The sequence below is a fragment of the Triturus cristatus genome, chromosome 6 (assembly GCF_964204655.1).
Source record: "Triturus cristatus chromosome 6, aTriCri1.1, whole genome shotgun sequence".
Lineage (NCBI taxonomy): Eukaryota > Metazoa > Chordata > Amphibia > Caudata > Salamandridae > Triturus > Triturus cristatus.
This window is the reverse complement of record NC_140589.1, coordinates 1,568,921,324-1,568,941,769: the sequence shown is the minus strand read 5'-3', so window position 1 is coordinate 1,568,941,769 and position 20,446 is coordinate 1,568,921,324. Positions and strand designations below refer to the sequence as shown.

General features: G+C 46.6%; 1 long non-coding RNA gene across 1 annotated transcript; it reads left to right on the top strand.

Moving 5' to 3' along the window:
* The first annotated feature begins 1,158 nt into the window (after positions 1-1,158).
* Positions 1,159-12,203, top strand: LOC146821675 (uncharacterized). Its single transcript, XR_014962753.1, has 3 exons — positions 1,159-1,250; positions 10,999-11,115; positions 12,106-12,203. It is a non-coding gene; the product is annotated as an uncharacterized LOC146821675 (long non-coding RNA).
* Positions 12,204-20,446: the final 8,243 nt, after the last annotated feature.

Below are 20,446 nucleotides of genomic sequence, written 5' to 3'. Positions count from 1 at the left end.
GGAGTTGGCTGCACTCATTTTCTTTGTGCAGCTCCACCTCCCCTCAACCCTGGCAGCAGGTGGCAGGCCTGGGTCCGGGTACGGCCTCCAGGAGCGTCGGCAGCGGTGGGGGAAGGTGCGCCGGGCAGTGTCGCGCATCTCTGGGGTCCGGCGCACCCAGGCACAGCTGACGCACCGGTGGTCCGACATCCTGGACCGTTAGCAGGACCTGCTGGACCTGCTAGGAGTGGAGGTCCCGGGGCTTGGTGAGTACCTATTTAATTATTACAACTTTGTGTCTGTTCTTCTGCTCTATGTTATATATTGCGAATATCTTTTTTTCCTACCAACCAGCTAGAATGTTGCTGCTTACAATACATTCCAGGTTAAAAACGTTTAAAAGTCTTCTGTGATTATGACACAGGTGCTCTTCTGCGCTACTACTAATCTTACTTGTTTGCAGCTTTGCGTTTGCGCTTGCTTAGCGTGATTCTTTACGAGTTTATTTTAGAGAAATTAAGTTACGTAATGCTACAGTGACTCACGTCCACTCCTTACTTTGTCCTGTCACTAATAGATAGGGGCGGATTGATACTTAGGTTTAGGTACTTTGTAAGGACCTTCTAATTGGTTAGTGGTATGCGTGATGCCCCCCCCTCACTCAGTTATGTGACGTGCTGCTAGTACGGCAGTCTTTAGAACCTTTTCTAGTTTGTTCAATGAGTGGAGGTAGGCTTAGCAGTTACTTAGCAGTAGCAGATCAGCATCAATCAAACCAAAATTTGGTGTATACAAAAAATGTAGTCATGTTCATGTGTCCTCCATGATTGGACCATACACATTGTTGAGGAATACAGTGGAAATGCATACTTAATGTACAATTGGCATGCCTGGAATAGGTGGGCTAGGTTGGGTGGTACGTTGTACTACTACTTAGGCTTAGTTGTAACTTAGTTTTCTGTAATCAGAATGGAAGACTGGATTACTGTTGATAAATAGTAACTTAAGTAGTCGAACTGAGAATCCCCCGATATTACATGTTGACCAGATGAGATCGGTCAATGTAGTTATTGCAATTGTTGTTTACATAAGTGTTTTTTGACCGTTATTGAATAATATTGTATTTGTTTGACACCATCCATCAATGTTTGTCTCTTTCTTATATCTTTCCTGTCCATCAGCACCCAGGGGCAGACCGACAGGGACTGGGCAGTCGGCGGGACAGGAACACCACCAGGAGGACACCGCTGAGGGCTCCTCTGCTGGCCCCAGTAAGTCTTCTTGTTTTTAATAATATTTCTTATTCCATAACTTTTACTGCCCCATTTCTCCCGAACTATAGTGTGTTTCCAAATGCTATTTTTTTACCACCAATTATCCTTCGATCTGTACGGTTTCAAAAATCTTATCCCTGCCTCCGCTATGATGACATCCTATCAATCTGTCTGTACTGTAGTAGCTAGTCTTGCCCAGTTGGCCAGTGCCACTCTTTGTGAAAGGTTTTAATATAAAACTCATATTCACCAGTAGCTCGTACAATCCGTTGGGTCGTTGTCTTGTACTACTTTTACTCTTATTGATGTTGAGGCTTTGAAAATTCACAGCAACAGCCCTACCAGATTTCTTAATATTTTGATATGATACCCTATAGGACATACCACTGTGGTAGGGATCTTGCACATACATTTGCACCAGAAAATAGAATGTTGGTGATGGTAGGTTGGACCTTCCTTGCACACCTCAATCAGAAATTCCGCACCCACCACAATTCCACTGCTTGACTATAGTACTGTCTTGTCATACCTATTAGGTCTCGGAAACCTCCCCACAAGTAGACAACCCAGAACATAACACACCCAACCTCTGTCGTGGAAGCAATTCACATGCACACCCTTACTTTAATTTGCTCACTTGTGTAACTTAGTCCACTCCACACCAAATACCACGAAGTCTATGTAAGTGTAAAATGTTTATTTCAATTTGAGAAGGTCTGTACACTGTTTTCTTAGCAGCACCAACCGGCAAATCAATAACATTAAAACAATATACATTGTTACACTTATACAGTTGGGAATTAAATCATGATAACTGAACAGTGTTGGAAGGCAGCACCACCATCCCATAGCAATTTAGTATATATACATTTATAAATGAAGATGTGAGTGAATGGACCCCTCACCTCAGAAGAACCTAGTACTGGTAGTTGGTGCATCGTTCAGAAGCTCTGGTTCGTAGAAGGGAATCTTGCGTCTGTAATGCGAAAAAAGAAATGGTGTGCGTTAGTATATTGTTGTACAAGCTTTATTCGAGATATTTCTCATAAAAGCACAGCATAAAAACATTTAGAGATTAAAAAACAAGATATTTACAAATACAAATTCATATAGCACAGCATAAAAACATTAGAGGTTAAAAAAAAACGAGATATTTACAAATATAAATTCATATAGACGTTCTGTGCAGCTCATACAGTATTGGCATAGAAATGTTTACATTTGACAAGTAATTTTACATTTTTAGCCAAAAAAAATAAAAAGAAAAACCTGATTAACTGGTCCCGCCCATTAAACGTTGCCTAATGGCCCAGGCCCAACCCAAGTATTTGGCTACCCCAATGACTATCGATTCATGGGTTGCTGTACACACAATTCTTAAAGCCACAGTGCTATCACGTGTCCCCAGGTTTTTACATACAGGGGAGAGCCATAGTCTCCTGGGTGATGAATAGGCTTTGCATACGAATAGAAAGTGACCTACACTCTCCTCTGCATTACCACAGGCTGGACATAACCTGTTGCTCGACTTTTGCCAACGTGACGTTAGTTTTTTTAAGGGAATAGATCCGGATCTTAGCTGGAAGACTAGCGTCCTATCCATTGGTACCGTAATAGTAGCCCAATAGTTTTCTAGGATAGGAAAAATTTTTGTCTCCAAAAAACGACCAGCCATAGAGTCGGACCTGACGCCGTTCAGCAAATTGCCACCCACCCAATCCCAATAACGTGATTTGAGGTCTTCTTTACTTGGGAACTCTTCACCCGCTGGGTTATTCCAAAGATTGGAAAACCCCAGATCAATTAGCATTGCCCTTAGATTTTTAAGCCAAGTTATCTTGTGAAAAATGTCTTCCTTAATTATCCAGAGAAAACCCTCTGCATATTGTCTAATCTCTGGAGTTGTCCAAAGACGCCTCCAGTAGAGAACAGGGCGCAATCGCGCTCTATCAGTAATTGGGCGTTTACCCAACTCCAGGAACAATGGTATTAGGGGGGTGCTCTGAGGAAGTCCTGTAATCCCTCTGAGGAACTTATTCTCGGATATCTGTAAGGCCGCAAGATTGTCCCAGGCCCATAACTCCGCACCATATAAAGTGGCACCTAAGACCTTGGCATCGTACACTATAAGTGCGGGTTTAATCGGCTTTGTTTTTGATTTGCGGTGTTCTCCCCTCAGAGCACCTGAAACTTGTTGATGTTTTATGACCACTTTTTCCAAATGATGCGACCAGCCAGCGCTCTCTGCTATCTGTACCCCCAGATATGTAAACTCCTTAACGGTGTCTAACTTACAATTATTTAGGGTTACCTTGGGATAGATTCTACGGTTTGGGGTAAAGGCCATTAATTTTGTTTTCCCCACGTTTACCTCAAGCCCGTGCTCTGTGCAAAAGGTCTCAAAAATATTTAATGCACGTTGCAGCCCTGCAGGGGTTTTTGACAAGATAAGAGTATCGTCAGCGAACATCAGGATCGGAACCCTGGCGTCCGCTAACGAGGGTGCGTCTACGCTTGCTTCCAACATTCGCCTAACAATCCCATTAATGAATAATGAGAAGAGTAAGGGAGCCATGGAGCAGCCTTGTCGGACACCCCTTTCCACGGGAAAGTCCGAAGTAAACTCGCCATTCCTACCCCACTGTATTCTTGCGAAATTGGATTCGTGGAGACGCATAATTAATGTAAGCAAATCAATAGGAATTCCCATTTTTTGCAAGACCAACCATAGCTTAAACCTGGGGACTAAATCAAATGCCGCCCGCAGGTCAACAAACGCGACATATAGGCATCCTCTTCCCAGTAAAACCGTCTTCCACCGCAGTATGGTAAAGCGGAAGACCTGATCAATGGTACTGGTAGCTCGTCTAAATCCTGCTTGGTATATGGAAAGGGCATTGTTGGCATCAACCCAGTCCATAAGCTGGTTTGCAACCATTCTTCCCACTACTTTTTGTATGGTTGCTATTAAGCTTATGGGCCTATAGTTGGCCGGCGATGAGCGATCTCCCTTCTTATGGATGGGAATAATAATTGCACCTTTCCAAAGATCGGGGACCACCGCGCCCTTTGCTAGGGCATTTGCTACTAAAAAAATATACCTCACCCATCTCGTCATATCATACTTAAAAATATCCGGGGGTATCCCATCTAACCCTGGGGCTCTCCCACTTTTCACAGATCTAATCGCGATTTCTACTTCTTTGGGGGAGAACATGTTGTCAATAGCATAGACTGGCGCTATGCCTTCACCTACCCCGGGATGCATGACTTCAGCATATTGTGGTCTGAAGTAGTCAACCCAGGCTTCTTCAGCTACATTATTATCTGGCTTTGCTGGGCCACCTCCTCTACCCCACTTAATAATTTTCCAAAAGGACCGAGAGTCCTTCTTGTTAGAGGCCTCTTTCAACTCGGCCCAGTGGTCTTCGTCCCATTTCTTTTTTGCTTGGAAAATGGCCAGTTTGTACAGTTTCCTTGCCTCTTTTATTGCGACGCGGTCCCTGTTCCTAATAGCTTGTCCCAGTACTAGACGTGCTGATCTACATTGGCGATTGAACCACCTTCCAACTTCCTGGGTTTTCTTCCCTTTCTTACTCTTGGTCAAAAAACATGGTTTGAGGAGGGAAAATAACTTATTGTGGATATCGGTGATATCCCTAACCCCGGGAACTGTTGGTTCAACCGCCTCCATTGCAATGATTGCGCTATCAACCTCATTGTTGATGTAGGTCATAGTTTCTTCGTTAGCCAATACCCTTGGCCATTTCAACCTACGTCCGTCATTACTCATGACTGGAATCTGATCGTTCTTTAAAAACAAATTTCCCACTCCTGGGTTCCACCACCTATGAGTCACACAAAGGGGATTGTGATCACTTTCTACTCTGGGCCTAATGGCCATATCAATAACCCCCTGCCACAACTGAAGACTACATATTATATAATCGATTCTGCTCCTGCTATTACCATTATCGAAGGTACAGCTACCCTCCTTGTCCCCTGTAGTTCTCCCATTCAGTGCTCTTAGACCATGTTCCATACAAATAGCATTTAATAATAGGATGTCTTTTGTCCACCTTGGGACGGGGTTTAAACACAAAGATGGTACTCCCCATAGGTTGTCCTCATCCATCCCTAGGGGATCATTTGTAGAATCTAAAGGTTCAAAAGTCCTATTAAGATCCCCGGCTATAATTACCCTGCTATCTTGGGACTTTGTCTCTAAGCAGGCAGACAACAGTTCTAAGGTCGAGGAATTGGTTGTGTTACTGCCTCTTATATAAACATTATACAAGTCCAATGATGGACCCTTATCTGCTGAGATTCTTATCAGTTGTAAGTCACTACTTCCCAGGTCCAATATTTTGATGGTAATGTCCAAATCTTGTTTTACCCATACAGTAAGACCTCCCTTGGGCCGACCCCTACCACCTTTCGATGCTGGTATCGAAAAGTTTAAATAGCCACAACAAAACAGGGGGTCGCAGGCCCAGGTTTCTTGGAAGCAACATACATCGAACCCACAGATATATTCTACCCAGAGTTGGGAGTCTAACTTGCTACTCAACCCTGCCACATTCCAGGATAAAAGCGTACCAAAGCTAAACTCAGACCCATCGTGATTATTAGTATAAGAAGACACTCCGGAAATCATTGAGCCTTTGATGTTAGTAACTACCTTCCCCAGATTGTCAATGGGGTCAGGAAGGTTCACAGTATTAACATTTATATTTTCCATCCCGGTACCTCCCTCTACAACAAAATTCCCCTTCGCTGGGTAACCAGCAGTTAAGATTGTGTCAATAGAACTAACATGATCTTCACGGGCCCCCTTGGACTCATTATTAATCCCTCCAATACTACTACTCCACTCTCTAGTAATTTGTCAATATCCCCACCCTGAGTCCAGCCGTCCAGCTTGGAGATTATGACTAGTACATGTGGTATAATTCTGGCCTAATAATAAAGCTGGTATGGAAGTAATTGGCCAGGATACAGCAGAAGGGTTCAGGGGTTCGTTACGCTGGCTAGTCAGTGCACTGGTTGGACGGGGGTAGAAGAAGGTGAGATCTACAATTCTAATATCTCCCTTGTTTTCACCCCATCCCTGCCTAGTTATCCATCCCGCCACCCTTGGATCTTGAAAGTTGACCACAACACAGTCCCCACCCAAACTTTTTGGTGTATACCCTATCCAATCTATTCTCCTTACCCCTATGATTAACCCATCAAGATCTCCTGGGAGAGGTCTATTCTCCCTTAACCAGTGCATGGTCTTATTTTTAAGCATCTGGAAGGTTTCTCTCTGCCCTATGGGGAGTGATGGGATGTTTGTAAGGACTGCTACATAGGGGAAGGAATCCGGAGTAAGGTTTACTGGGGGTTTTCTGTGGTGTGGCTTTATCACGGGAGGTGGGATTAATTTGGAAACTATAGGATCAGGACAGGGTGCGGGTTTCGACACCAACTGAATGTTAGTTGGTTGAGTTGGAACTAAAACTTTACCTGCTGGGAGACATACATTGTCCCCTGTCCCAACCGCAGGATTGTTACGAACTAACTGCTTATTGGTTATTTTTGTGGGAACTGAAGCTTTACCCACTGGAGAACGTACAGTAACCCCTAAACCAGCCACGGGTGATGGATTTTGTGACTGAAATACCATCGACTGGGGTGGATTTGTGGCATTAGTGGTATTAGGCTGGAGTTGGACAGGGCCTAAATATACCAAATCAGTAGATTTGGTAGTTGTTTTGACAATGGTGTTACTTGTCTTCGGGAGTGAAGGGGAGTTGTTTTGAGACCTTCTACCCTTATCTTGAGTGACAAGATTAGTATTATCTTGGGGCTTTATACTTGAATCCACCCTTGCATTAGATTTAATCAGTGATTTTGTAGAATAAAAATTATCTAGTGTTGCCTGCTCAAAGTGGTTTAACCTATCAGAGAGCTTGGCAATTCTATTCTCTATCGGGATAAGTATTAGTCTGAGTAATCTTTCTAGCTCAGGGAGCAGGTTTGCAGGTGATAACAATTTATCGTTGCTTGATGCGGTAGACTCGAGACAAGTTTTCTCTTGTGAGTCTAGAATACCCAAAGGAACATGGTTTGAGTTCTGAACACTTCCTATACTGTGATTTTCTTCAATAACAGCCTCTCTTGTACCCACAGTTTTGTGTAGCTTCCTTTGCTTAAAAGGGGGTTTGACCACATTTTTACATTTTCTTTGTGGGGCTGTTCTTTTTCTCTTAGACCCAAGCTTAGGTCGGGTCGGAATAACCTGAGCATCTGGTTCAGGAAGCAATATGAGACTGTTGTGACTCCCACTGGATCTATTCAAATCTGTAACAGTTTCCTCATTTATTATTTGTGTCTGACCTTCAGATTGTTCGTTGGCAACTGGAAAGTTTACTGAAGATAATGGAGTCACCAGAGTGGGATATGTTTGAGTTAAATACTTGTCCGTGGAATTTTTAAGCAATTCGATTGATTGTCTGCGCTCTGCGCGCCTCTCGGCCAAGGTTAACTCTTTATCAATTAAAGATGAACGGTTAAAAAAGAATTTATCTAAAGGGCCGATAGCCAATAGACCAATCTCAGTCGGTAAGGTAGTTGAACGGGCGCTGGCAGTACTTGTTATGGCAGACATTGCCCTACTTCACGCCAATGCAGGGTACAAAGAAATTCACTTACTATAAAGGAAACTATAACTGTAGCCCCCGGCAAACTCCGTCGCGCTCCCGCACAACGTGTTCACGTGTTAATTTATGACTCTAACAGAGGCTACCCAGTTGTTGGGGTCGGGGGCGAGGAGGGAGAGCAGGCCAGGTGGAACAGGCGGGGTTACTGGGACTCCTAAGAAATGTAGTCCCAGCCCTCTTGCTCGCAGCCCTCTGCCCCTGTCTTTCCCCTGCTACAGCTAGCAGCCCACAACGAAGAGCACCCCTCTGTGAGGCGGGACCTATGCAACGAGTTCGGCCGAGCGTTAAACACAATACAAGGAATCCACGTGCAATCTAGGTAGCACAGGCAACGAATGCGGTTTTGTCCAGGTGTCCCTATTGTATTTCTAACTTCTACTAACACGTGGGGGTGAACACAATAAAAACCGCAGCGTAATGTTTGACAATATAGGCTGTAGATGTATCCGCGATCTGTGGCCCAGCCCTGTCTCCTCTGGCCTCTGAGGGCCACAGAGGGCCCGCCCTTTGTCCGGGCTTCGTCCGGCGTGTCCCGCTCGCGTACCGCGAAGCGGAAACCGTCAGAACTTAAGTATAGCTGGGGCGGTGGGCGGGGAGAAGCACAGGTGTAACCGCGCACGGGCTCCTGGGAACCGGAGTCCCGTGCTAAGCCTGCTCCCCGCGTTAGTCCTGCCACTCGCAGAAATCAGCAATCAGCAATCCTCAAAGCCCTTCCCAGGGCGGGTACAGCAACCACGAAGGATCAACAGGTGAGCTCTGTAACGATGCGGGACCCGCGCCAGCGGGTTCCGCGAGGCGTTATGAATGTTCTTGGGGCGGTGGGCGGGGAGAAGCACAGGTGTAACCGCGCACGGGCTCCTGGGAACCGGAGTCCCGTGCTAAGCCTGCTCCCCGCGTTAGTCCTGCCACTCGCAGAAATCAGCAATCAGCAATCCTCAAAGCCCTTCCCAGGGCGGGTACAGCAACCACGAAGGATAAACAGGTGAGCTCTGTAACGATGCGGGACCCGCGCCAGCGGGTTCCGCGAGGCGTTATGAATGTTCTTGGGGCGGTGGGCGGGGAGAAGCACAGGTGTAACCGCGCACGGGCTCCTGGGAACCGGAGTCCCGTGCTAAGCCTGCTCCCCGCGTTAGTCCTGCCACTCGCAGAAATCAGCAATCAGCAATACTCAAAGCCCTTCCCAGGGCGGGTACAGCAACCACGAAGGATCAACAGGTGAGCTCTGTAACGATGCGGGACCCGCGCCAGCGGGTTCCGCGAGGCGTTATGAATGTTCTTGGGGCGGTGGGCGGGGAGAAGCACAGGTGTAACCGCGCACGGGCTCCTGGGAACCGGAGTCCCGTGCTAAGCCTGCTCCCCGCGTTAGTCCTACCACTCGCAGAAATCAGCAATCAGCAATCCTCAAAGCCCTTCCCAGGGCGGGTACAGCAACCACGAAGGATCAACAGGTGAGCTCTGTAATGATGCGGGACCCGCGCCAGCGGGTTCCGCGAGGCGTTATGAATGTTCTTGGGGCGGTGGGCGGGGAGAAGCACAGGTGTAACCGCGCACGGGCTCCTGGGAACCGGAGTCCCGTGCTAAGCCTGCTCCCCGCGTTAGTCCTGCCACTCGCAGAAATCAGCAATCAGCAATCCTCAAAGCCCTTCCCAGGGCGGGTACAGCAACCACGAAGGATCAACAGGTGAGCTCTGTAACGATGCGGGACCCGCGCCAGCGGGTTCCGCGAGGCGTTATGAATGTTCTTGGGGCGGTGGGCGGGGAGAAGCACAGGTGTAACCGCGCACGGGCTCCTGGGAACTGGAGTCCCGTGCTAAGCCTGCTCCCCGCGTTAGTCCTGCCACTCGCAGAAATCAGCAATCAGCAATCCTCAAAGCCCTTCCCAGGGCGGGTACAGCAACCACGAAGGATCAACAGGTGAGCTCTGTAACGATGCGGGACCCGCGCCAGCGGGTTCCGCGAGGCGTTATAAATGTTCTTGGGGCGGTGGGCGGGGAGAAGCACAGGTGTAACCACGCACGGGCTCCTGGGAACCGGAGTCCCGTGCTAAGCCTGCTCCCCGCGTTAGTCCTGCCACTCGCAGAAATCAGCAATCAGCAATCCTCAAAGCCCTTCCCAGGGCGGGTACAGCAACCACGAAGGATCAACAGGTGAGCTCTGTAACGATGCGGGACCCGCGCCAGCGGGTTCCGCGAGGCGTTATGAATGTTCTTGGGGCGGTGGGCGGGGAGAAGCACAGGTGTAACCGCGCACGGGCTCCTGGGAACCGGAGTCCCGTGCTAAGCCTGCTCCCCGCGTTAGTCCTGCCACTCGCAGAAATCAGCAATCAGCAATCCTCAAAGCCCTTCCCAGGGCGGGTACAGCAACCACGAAGGATCAACAGGTGAGCTCTGTAACGATGCGGGACCCGCGCCAGCGGGTTCCGCGAGGCGTTATGAATGTTCTTGGGGCGGTAGGCGGGGAGAAGCACAGGTGTAACCGCGCACGGGCTCCTGGGAACCGGAGTCCCGTGCTAAGCCTGCTCCCCGCGTTAGTCCTGCCACTCGCAGAAATCAGCAATCAGCAATCCTCAAAGCCCTTCCCAGGGCGGATACAGCAACCACGAAGGATCAACAGGTGAGCTCTGTAACGATGTATATTGCAACTTGCAAGCATTTCTCAGCCGTGCCAAAAAGTGTAGCATCTATGGATAAGCAATATGGACTAACAGTAACAGTAGTACACCAGTTCTTCCTAAAAAAGTGGCTTGTTAATGTTTGTTGACCGCTTGTACGCAGCGCGTAGACTAGACAGTAGCAGTGTGAGGCAGGTCATGTGGGCTCAAAGGTGTCTTAAGAAGCTGCAAGGTAAAGGTAACGTCACATGTGCATGGCTAGGGCTAATCAAGCAAAGGCTACAATGATCATATAACTATTAGTGTCTACTCTACTACTACCTGATTTGTACTAGTGATGTATGTTAGTATTAACTCATTTTTCAACCTTGCTACTGATCAATAGGGGGGAGGTGTATATGACGCCTAATAAATGTGTAATGTTTTCTAGGCGCACTACCGACCACCATTGCTGGGGCCAGCGAAGGCGACGCCGAGGGCGAGGATGCGGCAGTTGCAGATAGCAACGGAGCGGTAGGGGGAGTGGCAGCACCAGTGGCAGGCGGTGGTAAGTTAGATTCATAATCTTTAACTATTGTTGAACTTGACAGCACACTCACTGCAAGGGTGTACTGTATGTATATGTATACTGTACAGTTGTGACTTAGGGCCCCCATTAGGATGGTGGGCGTATTGCCCCCGCCGGGCCGGCTGGAAATCACTGCCGTCACCGCAGGGGCAAACCTCCCGCCATCCCTGTAGAAAATATTCAGACATGTCCAGGCGGAAAAGGGTTCAATATGGCGGTGGTGTCTCTCTCACCACACCGCCAGCCATATAATCTGCATTTTGGAATGCCTTTGCATGGCGGCATTGCCGTCCGCCACGGAAAGGCATGCACACATTGCAGAGTATGCTTGGGGGCCCCCATGGAGGGTACCTACCGATGCTATGGTACCCCCCCGACTTTCAAAGCAAAACGTGACAGGCTCCGTGCGGGGCCCGTCATGTTGTTCTTGGAAAAGCAGCACAACATTTTAGCATTGCTTTCAGCAAAGCCAACCAGAATTTAAATTTAAAAAAACAGGGTGCGCCCGCCACTGTGCCGGGCGCATCATCCTAATTAATTGTCCCCACGAAACCCCCACCCTTTTTCGCAGTCGGATGGCGGGCGGACAAAGTCCGCCCGCTATCCGATGTCGTAAGTAAGTATGAGTTCTTGGGGACGTTTGAAGAGTGAACTAGAAGACTAGAATTCCCTTTAATTGGTATAGGACTAGGAGCCGGAGTATTTAGTAACCAATGGCCTCATCTATCTGATTTCAACTCCGCTTTGAAAGTTTTATGGAGAAGAGCACCTGGTGCACTGTTCAACTAAAAAGTGTAAGACAGGTGGAAGGAAGAAGGACGGGCGCCATTTAAAATGTTATGTACTACTGTGCTTTATTTTATAGTGCTACTCTACCATGCCACTATGTGTATAAATAATTACCTTGTCCTACTGTTTTATTAAGACTATATTTTACAATTGTCTTGTTTTTTTCTTTTTGATACACAGCAACTCCGAAACTCAACCGGAAGGAGTTGGCCGCCAAGGCACGGCGCCGGAAGCTGGAGGCAATCCAGCATGAATACCGGCGGCTGGTGGTCCTAGCCGAGGAGGAGGAGGAGACTGCAGCAGCTATTGAAGCCTCCTCCAGTGCCCCGGGCCCCAGCCACCGCCCTCCAGCGGTACGGCGCCACCGCCTGGCGGCTGCCCGCCGCCACCGTGTCATCTCCGGTGCCCCCCCCCACTGTGGCTGCAACTGCCGCGGCCTTAGACGCCGCGTCGCCCATTTAGAGGACGAGATGCGCCAGATGCGTGTCCTCCTCCAGTCCCGCCCCACCAGTTAGTCCCTGTCACTGCCCCTTTTTTAATTCCTGTTCTTTACTCATTTGGCGTTTGACTTTTTTCTACTGTGGACAGTGGTTGGGGTTAGGGAGGTGGGTGGGTCAGCTTTTGTGGGTTTAGTTTATTTGTTAGGGTAAATTAAATATATTTTTCTATGTTACATGCAATGTTGTTAATGTTTTGTAGGTGGGGTAACTGTTTTACATCACACTGTTTCCTTGCTGGTGCATGGCCGCCCATAGCCTGTGTATGATTTCAATAATTTGCTGACTGTATAAGACACAAACAGATAGATGCGACACACCTCACTCATTGACTGATCCTTCTAGTACTTTCAGTCTGTCCTCTAGTCTATGCATTCTTTGGAGTTGTGTTTGAAAATGAAATCATTGACAACATGTCCATTATTAATTCTGCCTCCCCCAAACTTCTCTCTTACCGGTGCTTGATGTTTATGTCCAACTGTGGCACAGCACTGGCTGCATGGTGAAGATGGTTTCCTTTTTCATACATGCCATGATTGGGGTGGTGGTGGTGGTAGTATAGTAGAGTAGTAGTAGTATACACTGGCAGGGTGGCAGCATTTCCAAAAAAAGAAAAGGAGATAGTCAATCGCCTTTGAGAGACTGTTAGAGGAGTAGTTGAATGAAGTACATCACAGAATTTACCAAGCAACAATTATATGCTCAAATATTTGACAAAAAAACTGAATGGTGGTTATTATGAGGATAGCCTACTAGACAGAGTTACAAACTATAGTTTTGTCGACTCGAATCACTTGACTATGCCTACAGTCTAACAGTTAGTGCTGTATATGAGGAATGACAACAAACAAATCCAATCAATGCCGGCAATTCATGCTGAGGTATATGTTCCTTTGTTAAATAAAATAACCTCAAAATATCCTACTCATGGGTGGGCAAGCAGAAGAAGATCATCGCTCTGCATTGAAATTGAAGTAGTGTTGCTTTCACCACATCCGCCCCAGCAAGTGTGTGATTAAGTATTGGTGTACATTTAATTTAGTTACACCTCGACAATAAATCACACAGCCCGGGGGAAGAGGGTTAGGGTTTGTTGAATGGATGGGAAGGGGGATTTTGGGAAAGGTTTGACATAGAAAAACAGTATGCATACATAGACAAACAAACGACAATCATTGAAGACTACCATACCATATCCATTCCATATGTTAAGGGAGAAAAAGGCAATGCATGCATGATGATGAGACCCGGATTACATACACTTCTATTTCTTGTTCTGTTCCGGCCTTAATACTTTAACAGATAGCAAATAGAAATTTTAAATATTGGTAGTGAAGAATCGTAAACACAGAGCAAACGTAATGATGATAATAATAACAACTCCAAGAACACACTGTTGTAAAGATTGTATACAAGATATTAATCAAATTATTTAAAAGAAGTTAAAAGTGGATACTGTTACTGTCTTATCCTGGTCAAAAATGTGGACAGGTTTTTTGCATCTCGGCATTCCTCTTGCTCCTCTCGTCCATCAATCTTGGGTGTGTCGCCTCGCCACTGCCCGGCTGGAAATAAAAGGTGATTGATTGGTAAGGTAATTAATATGCATTGCAATGTTTTACAAAGTTTTGGCCAAGGCCCGGCCTGTAATTTTAGATTGAAAACCAAAGGGGATATTGAGAAAGAAAGTGAAAACAAATGCACAAGTGATGGTGTAGTGCAACAAGAACACTTTCCGAGGTGGCATGTATGCATATGCATCATCTCTACTCTAGTCTGTTTCCAGCATTGACCTTCAACAGTAACAGGAGAGATCAGGCCCACAGTGCGTACCATTAGCACATCCTACGTTAACACTTTAGAGTCCTTTTTTTTTCTCTCAAAGAGTTGGACAAACGCAAAGCACATTATCCATTCCAAACATAGCATTTTACAGTTAAAGTTAGTAAAATCAATGCACTGCAGTCATCCCACCGCTACACTCTATTCAACTTCTACACAGACATTTGGGTGTGCTGTGGTTGTTGTTGACGTGTTTACCTTTAGGCTTTTCCGTTTTATGCCACTCCTGAAACATCCTCCTCCTGACTTCATCATCATCTCTGATACTTTTACTGACTGAAGATCGGCCTGCAGTATAAGTATAATTTTTATGAATCACCTAGAGTAGAAATATAAATATTACTGACTTGAGTCATTCTTTATTGTGTACAGAAAGATAGATTACTACTAGTACACTTTGACATCACTTTGTGCACAACAAACAACGCAAACACAAAGACCAATAGCTTAGAGTCAGGTGTCCAATGCATGCCATTAATTGTCATCATTCATTACCTGTTCCTTCTCATCTTAAGTTAACGGGCCGTCTCTTTCGCCATCATCATGATGGACGGTGCTGTTAAGTCACAGTCATTTGCATTGCGCAGATTGAGTGAGTCCCCTTCCTGTATTGAATTAAAAGCAATGTATCACCAAGATGCAGGAGAAGTACACATTTCTTGTTTGAAAGAAGGGGAAAATTAGTGTGTTCTGTAGAAAGTTGATTAGTGGCAGTGCACAATTACATCAATTCATGCGCAACACACACAACAAAATCTACATCATTCAGTCTGCCATTCTGCGGCCAATGCATGGCATCAATCATTACCTGTTGCATCTCATCTCGTTAACGCTGCAGGCCGTCTCTTTCGCCATCATCATGATGGACGGTGCTGTTAAGTCACAGTCATTTGCATTGCGCAGATTGAGTGAGTCCCCTTCCTGTATTGAATTAAAAGCAATGTATCACCAAGATGCAGGAGAAGTACACATTTCTTGTTTGCAAGAAGGGGAAAATTAGTGTGTTCTGTAGAAAGTTGATTAGTGGCAGTGCACAATTACATCAATTCATGCGCAACACACACAACAAAATCTACATCATTCAGTCTGCCATTCTGCGGCCAATGCACGCATCAATCATTACCTGTTGCATCTCATCTCGTTAACGCTGCAGGCCGTCTCTTTCGCCATCATCATGATGGACGGTGCTGTTAAGTCACAGTCATTTGCATTGCGCAGATTGAGTGAGTCCCCTTCCTGTATTGAATTAAAAGCAATGTATCACCAAGATGCAGGGGAAGTACACATTTCTTGTTTGCAAGAAGGGGAAAATTAGTGTGTTCTGTAGACAGTTGATTAGTGGCAGTGCACAATTACATCAATTCATGCGCAACACACACAACAAAATCTACATCATTCAGTCTGCCATTCTGCGGCCAATGCATGGCATCAATCATTACCTGTTGCATCTTATTTTCAGTTAATGGCCAGTCTCTCTCGGCTCTGAAGGAGGATAGCTATAGAAGTCATCAGATTCATGGTCCACTTGTTTTGGAAGGACGAGGAAAGTTTGAATTTGTTGTTACCATCATCCAATCATCATTCATGAGGGAAATGGAATTGACCAGGAGATGCAGTATGATCGAGCAGAGGAGCTGGATTCTGAGGACTGTAGTGTCAAATGGCAGACACCTGAAACTTGTATCTTAAATTAGAAGAGTAGAAGACGGTGATAATGCATTTGTTGCGATTCACAAGTTCATAACCGGAACGACAGACACAAACAAAGGGGGAAAAAAGGGAGGAAGACAGTAAGTGCGAGCCTAATTGTCAGGGAAGTATAGCTTGTCCTCAAACTCTGGGGGATATTCCAGTAGTAGGTAATCATCTGACACAATACTTCCGTCACCTGAGCCGCTGTCCTCATCTTCCTCTGTTGATTCATGCATTGTGTAATTCGGTGGTATGAAGTGCTGATTCATTTTGATCATTGTTAACCTCTCCACGTTTTTTGGAGATAGACTGGTCCTTCTCAAGGTTACAATGGAACCAGCAGCACTGAAAACACGTTCGGAAGAGACACTTGCGACAGGGCAAGCCAGATAGCTTATCGCCAGCCTGCTGAGCTGTGGCCATTCAGACCTTTTCCTATACCAATACTGCACTGGGTTTTGATCAACGTACACCTCTGTTGGGTCGTCCAGATAGGCCTGGACCATCCGCTCAATGTTCAGGGTTGCTGCTGGTAAGCTTTTGTGCTGTTTTTTCTGTGCATCAGCACTGTGCTTAAGGCCCATCTTTACATACCAATCTGATAATGATTGTACTCGGCCGAATGATCCAGTTATTGTTTTTGTAGTCGATGGTGATGGCGAGTGTTGCGATTGTGAGCCAACCGCTCTGCCCCCTCAGCCGACGAAGTTGCACTTGATTCTGCATGGCCTGCTTCAGTATCAGTACTTGTTGTGGGTTGATGTGGCGGGCTTTTAATTAGCAGCCCTTCGTTTTCAAACTTGATGGCTGCTTCAGCTATACAACTTTTGTAGCGGGCAACATCATTGTCGGAAAAAGAAAGGAATAGTCCTAATTTTGCACGTGGATCCAGAATTGTGGCACAAATGTAATGTTCTTGTGACAAAATTGTATTTTGTATCCTTACATTTTCTGATAAGCGCCTGGATAAGCTCTCCACCAAGACATGGGCTTGCCTTCTGTCCTCTACACCTTTGTAGGATTCAGACACATTATTCAGCTCATGCTCTAGCATTTGCAACAATGGGATAGCTTGGCCCATTGTACAGTCCTCCTTGCTGACTTCACGTGTGAAGACCTCAAAAGGAGACAGCATCTCAGTCAGGCATTTAATTAGGGTCCATTGCTCCCTCTGAAGGGTCATGCCTTTAACACTAGCATCACTGCTTCTGTACCAGACATATTCATTGAGTGACCTGTGCTGTTCGTACAGACGATCAAGCATGTAATACGTTGAGTTCCAACGTGTTGCCACCTCCTGGATGAGTGCCTTGACTGGCATCCTAAGTTCACGTTGGATGATCCTCAGCTGCTTCCGAGCTTTAAAAGAATGGCTGAAATGAGTGCATATTCTTCGGCAGATGGCCAGTAAATTGCTTACTATGGGTTCTTTTTTCAGAAAGTCTTGCACTATAATGTTTATGCAGTGTGCCAAACACGGAACCCTGAAATAGGAACCAAGTTCCATGGCCTTCAGTACATTACTGCCATTGTCTGTGGCAACAAAGCCAATACCAAGCCCTCTGGGCCGCAGCCATTCCAAAACGTTGGTGCGAAACTCTTCTAAAATGTTTTCAGCCGTATGAGATTTCTCCATGGCGAACATGGCTACAGTTGCATGTTTCCGAGTACCTTCAAAAATCGCAGCTGTGTCAACAACACCTCGTGCAGATAGTTGATCTTTAACCCCCACAAAAGAGATCCAGTGTGCAGTGATGCACATGTAATCTGTGGCTTGGCAACTGCTCCACATGTCTGTTGTCAGGTGGGTATTGTGCACAGCACTCTGCCGTAAACCTTGACCAACCAATTCCAGCACCGCATGATGTAGTGCCGGAACAGCAATTCTTGCGAAATAGGACCGGCTGGGAACTTTCCATTTCGGGCAGATGGCAGACACAAATTCAAGGAAACCCACCCCTTCCACAAATGAAAAAGGAAGAAGGTCCAGCGCTAACATTTTAGCCAGCTTCGCATTGTACAATCGTGCCGTTGGGTGGTTGCGTTGGAACTGCCCCTCCAACCTAAACATGCTGTCAATGGTAGGCTGGCTTACTTTCCTTAGTGCTGCTGTTTTCATTAACCCACTAAGGCTCAACGACACAGATTGTCTCATTGAGGTACTCGCCGGTCGCCTTGGTGTCTCACCCACACTCTGAGTATGGCTCTTACTGCGGTGCCACTCTGATGTTACTGAGGAGGATGTGGGCGTTACCACTGCAGTGAGTGCACTACTGGAGACAGGTCTAGAAATGCCTCCCTGTTCTTCACCTGCCACCACAATAATATCGCTCCCTGATTCCTGACCAACTTCAAAGGGTTTAGTTTTTCTACTTTCTTTTAACTTAAGTAGGTGATCCTCCCACACAATATTGTGGTGTATTCTGAGATGACTTGCTTGTCCTCCGGTACCATAGTTTGTACCAAGCTTACCACGCCGAACACCTTGCTGACAAATTGAGCATATAGCAACGTTCTCCTCCTTGGCGCTAACAGAAAAGAAGTCCCAAACTGGGGAGGAGAACTTTCTGGCACTGCTGGATGTGCCACTTTCAACACCAGATGAACTTGAGGGGGTGCTTGAAAATATGTGACCCTGTCCACCTACACTGTGACTTTTACTACCACTTCCTACTGAGATGGTTGAGCTGGATGTAGGTCCCTGCCGGGCCTTGGAAAATATGGCAGCTGGTGGTAGTGGTGGTGTAACCTGTGTTGGTGAGATCCGTGCTACATCCCGCTCAGTAGCAGCCTTTCTGGATAGGGTGAGAATGTCGGTCTCCAATCCCTTTGGGGCGGGAGTAATGTGCGTGAATACTGGCTCGTCTTCATCAACATCATCACCCCCCTCTTCTACATCTACCTCCATAACTCTAAGTTTTTCTGGGACCTTCCTTTTCAGAAGCAATGTCTTGTGGCGTACTTCACTCTCAGACCGAGCTGGTGGGACCCAAGTGTCATCACGATCATCAGAAGCGGGGCTTGAAGAAGAAGATGATGGACTAAGCCTCCTATTCCTTGCTCGTGGTCTGGAAGACAATTGATAGTCTGAAACAGTGGTTTGACTTCGCTCCACTTTGTCTGCAGGAAGCTCGATTTCCTGAAATGCCCCTACGTCAGGAGCAACAACTACTATGGTGGGCTGTTGCGGCGGCTGCTGCTGTTCTGGTTGCGGCGGCTGCTGCTGTTCTGGTTGCGGCGGCTGCTGCTGCTCTGGTTGCGGCTGCTGTTCTGGTTGCGGCGGCTGCTGCTGTTCTGGTTGCGGCGGCTGCTGCTGTTCTGGTTGCGGCGGCTTGACACTGATCTGCTGAGTTTGCGCCTGCGTTGAACTTGATTGTGTACTACTTTGCGGTAATGACATTTCTTCAACATCGCTGCTCGTTAGTAGACTGGCTACCTCTGCGACACTAAAGCCCTTGGGCCTAGGTTGGTGGGGTTGGACCGCTGTGCTGCTCCCAGCTTGGTTCCCGGACAACGCTTTGGTGCCAAAAAAAACATTGGCCGGCACACCACCAGTCGTGGTTAATGGCACTTCCTTTTTCTGTTCCTTCTTCTCACCGGCAAATTTCTTGGTACTGGACCTGGTACCTTTCTTTGGGGCCATCTTCTTCAGATGTCAGGCAGGAGGCAGATGCACAACAAGTTCTGGTCACACGTGGGCGAGATGCGCAGCAGGACTTCTGTCTGGCTGGCAGTACAACGGGTAGCCAGGTGATGCCGATGACACCTCCTACTCTGTCTTTTGTGCACCTAAAAGCAAAGAAGACAGGAGAAGAACATCAGTGAAATGTTGCATTTGTTTTTGTGGTTCAGTTACTTAGTACTGTACTAGTGCAAATAAAAGATAGTCTAGCCATTTATGACTATTTTTTTTAACTAGAGCTATGTTATACTACTAGTACTGTGTACAGCCAAACACTACACTCTCAGGAAGGATAGGAAAGTTAATAATAAACAACAAAATAAAAAACTAATGGAAGTGGGGTGGACCATTGCATTATTTGAGCATCTCAGCATCCATGGAGCTGCTGCTGGCAAAGGGGGTGGATGGATGGAAGCAGTAAGCCAATAGGAAAACCATGCAGGCCTATATGGCAAAAGCAGGACACTAATAACTCCCAACACAAAAAAAGGCCACCAGCCACATGGACACTCACAAATCACAAACAAGCAGGGGGCCTGGGAAACACCAGGAGCTGACAAAAGGCCTATAAAAGTCAGGTAAAGGATGCATGCTGAAGCACACTGCTCTGCCTTTTTAATGCAACAAAATGCAAATACGAACATTCACAGGCCCCAAAAAGGTCTGCAGGGAGCATGCATCGCACACCAACACTCACCAGACACACACAACAAAAGCATGTCTTTAAGACAACCAACATCAGAAAGCCCACCTCAAAAAAACACATGTCCCCAACTCAATCCAATGCCATCCATGCCCTGTCTAAATT